This window comes from Stegostoma tigrinum, chromosome 5 (genome assembly GCF_030684315.1).
Source record: "Stegostoma tigrinum isolate sSteTig4 chromosome 5, sSteTig4.hap1, whole genome shotgun sequence".
NCBI lineage: Eukaryota > Metazoa > Chordata > Chondrichthyes > Orectolobiformes > Stegostomatidae > Stegostoma > Stegostoma tigrinum.
Window position 1 is genome coordinate 64,591,667 of NC_081358.1, and position 10,165 is coordinate 64,601,831.

Genomic DNA, 10,165 nt, shown 5'->3' on the forward strand with positions numbered 1-10,165 from the left:
GCACCTCAAATGGGCAGGAAAAATGTTCTTGGCAAATTGCAGTTCTAACATATAATATCTATTATATGTTATTAAACTCAATTTATCTTCTGTGGTTATTTAAATTATTCCTCATGTTCCAATGTTCCAGTTTATCTAATGTCCAAAATAAATAATGCTCATGTGACTGGAATCAGTGGTGTGGGGAAGGAACTCTGGAAGATTTCCATCTGCTTTAGGTAATTCTAGGTTATATAATTTTAATGTAGCGATGAATAGAATAGAACTCCTCCAGTATGGAAGCAGGTCATTAGGTCCAAACAGTCCACATCAACCCTCTGAAGGGCTTCCCACCCAGCCCCACCATTACCCTATTCCTGTAACCCTGCATTTAATATGGCTAGCACACCTAACCTACACTTCTCTGAACACTGCAGGTAATTTAGCATGGCCAAACTTGAACATCCTTGGACTGTGGGAGGAAACCAGAGCACCTAGCAGAAACCCACAGAGACAGTCACCCTTGGCTAGAATTGAACCCAGGCCCAAGCACTGTGAGGCAACAGTGCTAACCACTGTGCCACTCACATAAGCCTGCCTTCCCTAACCGGGAATTAAACCCAAGCCACAGTGGTGAGAGCAACAAATCTTAACCATCAGGACACCAGGGAAGTTATATCAGTCTTATATTAATTACATATTCTATTTATATTTATTGTGAAATGAGCAAGGTTGAGAATGTATTTTGTACCAACAATGTGTCAAATTGAAGGCATTTTTTATTTCCCGACTTACACGAATAAATTAAAATGTATTACATCACAAGCAACCAGAAGTAAACGGTTGACCAAGTACCTCAAATAAGTCTGAATTGAAGAAATGTTTAAAATAAATAAATGAATAGTTATATTAAGGCTGAATCATATAAAGGAAAGCTTGTAGTTTAAATGTACCATTAAGATTCTGCTTTCTAGAAGAATACCAGATTAGTTAAAACATGCATACCTCTGCTTTATTACAGCTTTGACCAGCTTTAATGATGAAACCAAACAATAAGCAATAACCATAAAATGAAGGTAAATGTGTTCCTTTAAGTACAATATAAAAAGACAGTTGTACTCCAATTGAACCAAACCAATAACTAACTTGATGAATTACGAAATTCCACAACCTGGTCTGGAATGACAACAAAGAGCGCAGAAAGAACAAAACAGCATAAAAACAAACCCTTCGGCCCTCCAAGTCTGCACTGCCACATTTTGCCCATCTGTATGAAAGCTGTCTTCATTTATAGAATCCCTATCCTCCTAATCCCTTTCTATTCAATCTTTCGTCCTGGTGCTTCTTACATGCTACGATTGTGTCTGCTTTCACCACCTCCTCTGGCAAAGTGTTCCAGGCACTGAACAACTCTTTACGTTAAAAATATCCCTCCTAGCATCTTGAATCTCTGTCTCCTAGTAATTGAGCCCTCCACCCTGGGAAAAAAAGCCTCATGTTTTCCACAAACAAGCATCTCTTCAAGAACAAGGTTGTCCCAGATGTGGGAAGTGGAACTGGAATCCTTTGTAGGTTTGCAGTCGAAGCTGGTGACAAGAAATTTATTAGGTGCTCCAACAACTCCCAACAAGCTGGAAAGATCATTAAGGCCAATAATCTAGATCATATTATCACCATCATCAAGGGCAAGGTAAAGGAGGTGGAACGTCCCATGGAGAGGGTCGACATAATCATCACTGAAATGGTTGGGCTACTATCTCTTTTATGAATTAATGCTGAAAATGATCGTCAACACAAGGGACAAATGGTTACGACTAAACAGCTTGATTTTCCCAGATTGAGCTACTGTCTATCTCTCTGTCACAGCCATTGAAGACAGGCAGTACAAGGACTACAAGATACACTGGTGAGAGAATGTCTATGGTTTTTTCAGGTCCTGTATCAAGGGTGTGGCCATGAAAAAGCCACTGTTGGATATAGTGGATTCCAAGCAGCTGGTGACCAATGCCTGCCTCATCAAGGAGGTGGACATTTACACAGTAAAAGTTGATGAACTGTCATTCACATTACCTTTCTGCCTAAAAGTAATTTGCAATGACAACTTACATGCACTGTAACATATTTCAACACCGAGTTCACCTGATGCCACAAGAGAATGAGATTTCCCACTGTTCCTAATGCTCTTTACACACACTGGAAGCAAACCATTTTCTATATGGAGGACTAATTGACAGCCAAATGAGGTGAGGAGATCTTTGGAATACCAATAACACTCGGGACATCGATTTCACCGTTGACATTAAATACAAGGGATAATTGTATGATTGCCTGGATCTGTTGACTACAAGGTGTGCTACAAGCAGCTTCATCTCTCCCTCCCCTCCTCCAGCTGTGTGCACTGTCCTCAGCCCTCCATTTAGTCACTGGTGTGACCTCTGTCATGTGCTATATATGGGTAATGCCATTTTCAGGATTTTCAAAACAAGTTATTTGGCTGTGTGACTGACTGTTCCTCTCCTTGATCAGGTGAATTTCATTAGCATGGCATATGAGTTGGGGGGAGGGAGGCAGGCATTTAGAATAATTCTACTTATAACAGTTGCTACTTAAGTTGCTGTACAGATTTTTTTTTAAAGATTAGATTCCCTACAGTGTGAAAACAGGCCCTTCAGCCCAACAAGTCCACACCGCCCCTTGCAGCATTCCACTCCGATGCATCCCCCTAAACACTATAGGCAGTTTAGCATGGCCAATCCACCTAGCCTACACATCTTTGGATTGCGGGAAGAAAACAGAGCACCTGGAAGAAACCCATGCAGACACGAAGAGAACGTGCAAACTCCTCACAAACAGTCACCCGAGGCTGGAATCAAACCTGGGTCCCTAGTGCTGTAGGGTGGTAGAGCTAACCACTCAGCCACCGTGCCACCCTATTTATATTTTTGTTTGGGAAAAACCAGAGATAATCTAATGTAAACCCCTGTTAATAATCTATAGCTACTTTGGCAGGGAGGATTTAAGATCTGAGTAACTGTGCAATTTTGTTTTAAAAGAATGGTACTTAACTTTTATGCTTGTTTCCTAATTTGGCAAATCATCCTTCAGTAAGCAATGTGATTCTAACCTGAATTTAAGTGCATCTTCTGCAGTTTTTTTTAAAGATTTATTTTTGGGACCTTGCTCTTGACTGGAAAATTCTTAAGTCATGAGTGAAATCCAACTCTGTAGGTCATTAGTGAACCAGATGAGATTTTCTGATAATCAACAATAGTTTCATGGTCATCATTAGTCTCCTAGTTTAGGATTCTTTTTGAACCTGCACTTCATTATTAGCTTGGTCACCTGACTGAAGCTGTAAAAGACTCTTTTACTGATAAGTATATCATTTTCCTTCTAAAATAAGCTTTCTGTTAAAGATATCCACTTGTTTCAATACAGTTATCTCCAATTTTTGCATCTGTCATGCATGTCGGTGTTGCACAGAATCTCATACTTCATAGCCTGAAAAGAATTCCTAGTAGGAATTTAACTGAGAATGGTCTGTTTCATTTGATGAATATTGACACAAGATAGGATCAGAGTTTGGTGGAAATGGAAGGATTGCTGAAAGTCTCATTTCATCAGAATTCTGTTCATTGGGAGAAGTTTCCACCCCATATCATTACCTATCAGTTTTATATACTGCAGGGGAAATTCAACATCATTGCATCTGAGAAATTGACAATTGAATTCCATCAAATCCAACTGTCCTGCCTGCTGCAGTTGCAGATGAGGACCTGGGACAAAGATTACTCACAGCTCACTAACTAGTTTATGATTATTATTAGCATAGCTACTTTTAAAAACAACAGTGCTCCAAACCTTTGTAGCTCCATTGTCTCCTCCAAAATGTTTCTCTGTATTTAGGCTGCATATTATTTGAAAAATAAAAGAGATGAACACTTAATCCTAACCCATTTATATATAGGATAATAAAGTGTGAAGCTGGATGAACACAGCAGGCCAAGCAGCATCTCAGGAGCAAATGTCAGCTTTTGTGCTCCTGAGATGCTGCTTGGCCTGCTGTATTCATCCAGCTCCACACTTTGTTATCTTGGATTCTCCAGCATCTGCACTTCCCATTATCGCTATTAAAATATATACATCTATTTTGGCATCTACATATCCCATAAGAACTGTTTTGGAAATAAAAGAATATATTTAAAAAATTAATATTTCTCCTATCATGTATTAAAAAGTAATGGATACTGTTATTTTAAATCATGCTCATAAATGCATAAAGCTGCACTTATTTTTTAATGTAGTAGAGAGAGCAGTACATATTTGCATTTAGAATGTTAACATTAGCTTTGTTGAGCCATTCATGATAACTTCATGTGAAATCTGTAAAGTTTCATTTACAAATGGAATTGGTAGTAAGCGTGATCATTTACTGCAATGGATGCTTTACAGAGGCTCTACTATACTACTAATTTATTTTTGCATCTCCAGTACATAACTTTTAAAATCTGTAACCTTCACTTGCCACGGCTTGGATCTACAAAATTCCACTCTGCACTATCTGCAAAAGCCCTCGTGCTGAAATTTCTTCTCCTATTTACGAACACATGGCACAGAAATTTCCCCTCTCTGATGGGAAAGAATGATAGCTGTTGCTGTGCTTAGCATTGGTTTCACCAATGAGATGGCTTAATCAGATGAGAGTTAAAAAGCAAATTATTTGCCTTTTTTTTATTCACTAAAAATTTGTTTATGTTTGGACAGGCTATTTATTGCTGTAACAGCTACGCAGGAAATACTAGACTCCCTAGTTCCTTATTTCTCAGCCATCCCAACCTGCTGCCTTATAACAGTGGTGCTGAGTGACATTTAACTAAAACAGATTTAAAGATGTCAACATGAAAATTGTTAAGATACAGTAGGAAACTGCTTGTTACCACTACCTTCTGTCTTGCATGCCTCAGGACAAATTCAAGAATGCCAAAGTTCACAAAATCACAAAAATTTATGATACAGGAGGAAAGGTGTTGATTGGTTGGCATGGCAGATTGAGCGGGAAAAATGTCATGAACAAAGCAAAGAGGAACTACAAGCTCCTCAAATCCCATGATAATTGTACAGTGGCAAGGTTTGAACCTATTCCTTCTTCTGCAGAGGACAAGTCCTTGTGTATGATTGTGTGAACTAACAACTAAGATAAATCAATGAAACTCAGACATGGCTCATTTGCACATGCCTGTAAAAACATGCACTCAGCTGTTAAAACCATCAAAAGAATTGTCACTTGGAATGTCTAAACATTCTTTGTGTATGGAAAGATGTCCTAGATGCAGCGAGACATGAGACCTATCAACATCACATGTGAAGCACTGGTGAGATGTGGTGGGCAGTCCAGGAATTAATCAACAATGTGCATGCAGTGGCTCTGTACTCCAGGTAAGAAGAATTCCACATCTATGCACTTTCTCACAAATGCAAGAGAAGCTCAGCTTAAGTCTTAGTTGGATGGAAACCAGTGAATCGCATTATCTCAGACAGATTTCACATAGGCATACAGCTTCACACACTAAATGGAGGCCAACACAAAGATGGAGAAGTATTAATTCTATCACAAATTGCAGGACATGCTGGACAGAATAACCTTATATTCTATCAAGCTATCAATCTGTGAAACCAATGCTAAGCACAGCAACAGTTAACGAGGACTGAATAGTATGATCAGGCCTCATGAGTCAGCAAACATGTTGAAAGAAAATGACAAATTTCCGTTAGTCTTCTACAAGAGTAATGGGTTTTGCTTTAGGAATACCTTCCTCAAATACAAATGCACCTAAAAGAAAGACATGGAGGCCTCCAGATGGTAGCACCCTGAATGAGACTGACTATGTATCTATTGGCAGAAGGTGGAGGACTGACCTTCAACATGACTGTGTTTTTTGATGTGTTGATGTCAGATCCAACCATAAGATCCAGCTGAAACTGAAGAAGGCACTACTAGGAAATCATAATGACCATTCACAACACAGAAATTGAAGAACTGAAGATATCTTGGATAGTTTTCAAATGGCCTTTTCGAACAGATTTGAAGTATTACCAAGGTCAGGCAACATTGAAGAACAGTGGGAAAATTCAAAAACAGGATGAAGGATAATGTAGAATGTGCCACGGGAGAAAAACAAAAAAAGAACAAAATGTCACTGATCCGAAGTAGAAACTGATTGATGGAAATAAGTTGATGAATACCAAGAGGGAGTAGGAAAAAAATAATTGAGCAAAGAATGGAAGATGATGAGATGTACAGAAGATTTGAAAAAGCAATGAAGAAGAATTATAGAAGAGACAAATGCGGATGGATATGGAGTTAAAAAGTAGAGTGACAAGCAGCACAAAATCAGGAAATGTTTTTCCTATAAATAATCTAATTTTCCCTAAGTCAAAGGTATGACCATGGGTACCTGCACGCTCCCAGCTATGCCTGTATTTTTACGAGATGTGTGGAACATTCTTTGTTCTGATGAAGTCCTGATTAGAGTCCTGATGGAAGATCCTGACCTGAAATGTTGACTTTCCTGCTCCTCTGATGCTGCCTGACCTGCAGTATTCCTCCAACTGTACACTCTATTGATTCCTTCTTCTGGTTCTGCCTGAGCCCACAATCACAGTTCTTTCTCTAATACATTAATAAGGTCTTCAGTGCTGTTTCCTGTTGTCAGTTAGAATTGGAAAGATTAATCAGATTTGCTTCTAACTTAAAGAGATTTTAAAGGAACTGACTAATGCATGAAACAACACCACTGTACAGTTCAGGGCAAGGATGGCGGCAATCTACTAATGACAAAGGACATAGGCCAAGTGGATGGAGCACTTTTGGGAGAGCATCTGTCAATCCAGCCTAAGTTCCTCATTCAGGCTTGAAAACAACACTGTATCTCAACAGGTCATGGTCAACCTGGGAAAACTTGCCAGATCAGAGGTCCAAAACCATCAAGATTTTAAAAATATTAAAGCATATTAAATGCAACAGTAGTAGATTTGCCAACTTTAGGTACATTTAAGTCGTCATTGGATAAGCATATGGACGTACATGGAATAGTGTAGGTTAGATGGGCTTCAGATCGGTACGACAGGTCGGCACAACATCGAGGGCCGAATGGCCTGTACTGTGCTGTAACATTCTATGTTCTATGTTCGTCTGAGATTAATGAGATACTGGCAGAGCTGTTAAGATGTGAACGCTGTCACAACAGAGGCAGGAGTGATCATCGATCTGCTAAAGAAAGCAATTGCAATAACTAAAGGGTCATAACAGCTATGTGTAACTGGCTAAGCCTTCACTGTGGTTCTTCTTAAGAGATTAGAGGATGGCAGTGGCCACTACCTTCAAGAAGAGCAATATTGTTTCTTGGGTAGCAAATCATGCTGCAAGCAAATCTTTGCTTTCGGGACTATCACATAGCAAAGACAAGAGTATTCAAAGTCAATTTTATCCACATTATTGATTCCAAGAAGGCTTTAGCTAGCATTCATCATCTTCATTCTGGTGCATCACAGTAAACTCAGTATAGCATTCAGGAGAGCTACATGAACATCTTCAACACCTACATTGTGGGTCTCTACCTCCTGCATCAAGACCAGCACAAGATCTGTAGAATCTTTCAACATTATCACAGGTGTACAGCAGAATTTGTCAATTTTTGCTATTTGTTTTTCTCTTTGTTAAAGATTTTTGTCATAACAAAAGTGATTTACGTTGCAAACTGTGGTAATACCATGATTTCATGAACATGGATTGTACAGAGACATTACCTTGTTGGCCAAATAACTGCATGGACTCCAAGTTATAGACTTCTAAAGAACCTGTCCACAGTTGGTTGACATATTCGCTTTTAGATGACCAAATTGGTGATGGCTGGATGACAACAAAGCCATCGGGTGTCAAACATGAATGATCTTGTCTACTTGTCTCTACCAAGGGAACAATATAGAGCTCTGGAGTCGTAGAGAGATATAGCATAGAAACAGATTGCTTGGGCCAACTCATCCATGCCGAACAGATATCCTAAATAAATCTTGTCCTGGTTGCCAGCATTTGGCCCATATCTCTGTAAACACTTCCTATTTATATACCTATCTAGATGCCTTCTAAATGCTGTAATTGTACCAGTCTCCACCATTTCGTCTGGCAGCTCATTGCATGTATACACCACTCTCTGCGTGAAAACATTGCCCCTTAGGTCCCTTTAAATCTTTCCCCTCACACCTTAAACCTATGCCTTCTAGTTTTGGACTTCCCCATCCTGGGAAAAGACTTTGTCTATTCACCCTTTCCATGTCCTCATGATCTTACAAACTTCTGTAAGGTCAACCCTCAATCTCAGATGTTCCAGAGAAAATAGCCCCCATCTATTCAATCTCTCCATATAGCTCAAACCCTCCAACCTTTGCGACATCCCATAAATCTTTTCACAAAATGTTTCACAACATCCTTCCTCGAGGAGAGATACCAGAACAGAACACAGTATTCCAATAGTGACCTAACCAATGTCCTGATCAGCTGCAACATGACCCCCCCAATTCCTACACTCAATGCACTGACCAATAAAGGCAAGTATTCTGAACATTGTCTTCATTATCCTATCTAACTGCAATTCCACTTTTAAGGAGCTGTGAATGTGTACTCCGAGATCTCTTTGTCCAGCAACACTCCCCAGCACCTTACCATTAATTGTATAAATTCCGTCCTGATTTGCCTTTCCAAAATGCAGCAACTCACAAAATTATCTAAATCGAACTTCACCTGCCATCCCTTGGCCCATTGGCCCATCTGATCAAGATCCCATTATACTCTGAGGTAACCATTTTCATTGGCCGTGACACTTCCAATTTTGGTGTCATCTGCAAACTTACAAACTGTACCTCCTATGTTCCCATCCAAATCATTTATATAAATGATGAAAAGCAGTTGACCATGTACCGATCCTTATGGCACAGCGCTGGTCACAGGCCTCCAGACTGAAACACAACCCTTCACCACCACCCTCTGTCTTCTACCTTTGAGCCAGTTCTGTATCCAAATAGTTAGTTCTCCTTCCATTACATATGATCAAACCTTGATAACCATTTTACCAAGAGGAAACTTGTCAAACGCCTTACTGATGTCCATCTAGATCACATCCACCACTCTGCCCTCATCAAACCTCTTTGTTACTTCTTCAAAATTCTCAATCAAGTTCGTGAGATGATTTCTCATGCACAAACAATGTTGACTATCCCTATTCAGTCCTTGCCTTTCCAAATACATCTCAATCCTGTCCCTCAGGATCCCCTTCAACAACTCGCCCACCATTGATGTCAGGCTCACTGGTTTATAGTTGTCTATCTTATCCTTAAACCTTCTTAAACAGTGGTACCACACTAGCTAACCTCCAGTCCTATGGCACCTCACTTGTCGCTATTGATGACACACATCACTCAGCAAGGGGCCCAGCAATCACTTTCCTAGCTTCCCACAGATTTCTAGGGTATATCTGATCAGGTCCAGGGGATTTATCCATCTTTATGCGTCTTATGATATCCAGTACCTCCACCACTATAATTTGGATATTTTTCAAGATGTCACTATTTATTCCTCATGAACTCTTATCGTTCGTATCCTTCTCCACAGTGAACACTGATGCAAACTATGCACTTAGTATCTCCCCCATCTCCAGAGATTCCACATATAGGTGGCCTTGCTGATTTTAAAGGGCCCAGTCTCCAGGGAGGATGTAATAGAGATTGAAGAATACCATCGCCATAACATAAAAGTATGAAATCTAAAAATCCCATAGTCATGAACATGACCTTGAACTGTAAAATAAGAATAGTCAAATCTCAACTTAAATTATACAGGTAAACTATAAAGATACGAAGTAAGTAATCTCACATAAATTTGAGCCAGCTGAACTAAGACTGGAGGAAGCATATAAGAGTCTTAATTTCTCAACTCTCTCCACTCACTCAAATCCGTCTCCCTCTGAACTTGCTACACTCTGTTCCCACAGATCCAGCCCAAATGTGTTATCAAACCTGCCAGTTAGGTGTGGTTGTCATCTGGTTGCTGACTTCTCAGCTTAAACGGCTTCTCCTTTAAATAATCTAATTTTCTCTAAGTCAAAGGTACAGCTATGAGTGCCTGTATGGTCCC

General features: G+C 39.7%; 1 pseudogene; it reads left to right on the forward strand.

Annotated features, from left to right (window-relative positions):
- Nucleotides 1–1,474: 1,474 nt before the first annotated feature.
- LOC125451591 (protein arginine N-methyltransferase 1-like) lies at nt 1,475–2,295 on the forward strand (annotated as a pseudogene).
- Nucleotides 2,296–10,165: the final 7,870 nt, after the last annotated feature.